The sequence below is a fragment of the Mandrillus leucophaeus genome, unplaced genomic scaffold (assembly GCF_000951045.1).
Source record: "Mandrillus leucophaeus isolate KB7577 unplaced genomic scaffold, Mleu.le_1.0 Scaffold11, whole genome shotgun sequence".
In the NCBI taxonomy this organism is placed as follows: domain Eukaryota; kingdom Metazoa; phylum Chordata; class Mammalia; order Primates; family Cercopithecidae; genus Mandrillus; species Mandrillus leucophaeus.
The window spans coordinates 2,406,110-2,406,729 of NW_012099209.1; the positions used below are offsets into that span (position 1 = coordinate 2,406,110).

A 620-nucleotide genomic window follows, 5' to 3' on the forward strand; every position below is an offset into this window, starting at 1 on the left:
CTCCAATGGTGTAAAATAGCATGGCTAGGCTTGGGGGCACTCCAATGGTCTGAGATGGCATGGGTAGGCTTGGGGACACTCCAATGGTGTAAAATGGCATGGCTAGGCTTGGGGGCACTCCAACAGTCTGAGATGACATGGCTGAGCTTGGGGACACTCTGATGGTCGGAGATGGCTGGGCCAGGCTTGGAGACTCCCCAGTGGGCTGAGATGGGTAGGCTGGGCTTGGGGACATCTCAGTGGGCTGATATGGCTCGGCCAGGCTTAGGGACTCCCCAGTGACCACAGATGGGTAGGTTGAGCTTGGGGATACCTCAGTAGGCTGAAATGGCCGGGCCAGGCTAGGGAACTCCACAGTGGCCACACATGGGTAGCCTGGGCTTGGGGACACCTCAGTGGCCATAGATAGGAAGGCTGGGCTTGGGGATATCTCAGTGGGTTGATACGGGTAGCCTGGACTTGGGGACACCTCAGTGGCCATAGATAAATAGCATGGGCTTGGGGACATCTCAGTGGGTTGATATAGGTAGCCTGGGTTTGGGGACATCTCAGTGGGCTGATATGGGTAGCCTGGGCTCGGGGACATCTCAGTGGCCACAGATAAATAGCCTGGGCTTGGG

At 57.3% G+C, this 620-nt stretch overlaps 1 protein-coding gene across 1 annotated transcript in view; it reads right to left on the minus strand.

The window, feature by feature from the left end:
• KIAA1683 (KIAA1683 ortholog) overlaps window positions 1-620 on the minus strand; it is a 27,242-nt gene that overhangs the window by 5,918 nt on the left and 20,704 nt on the right.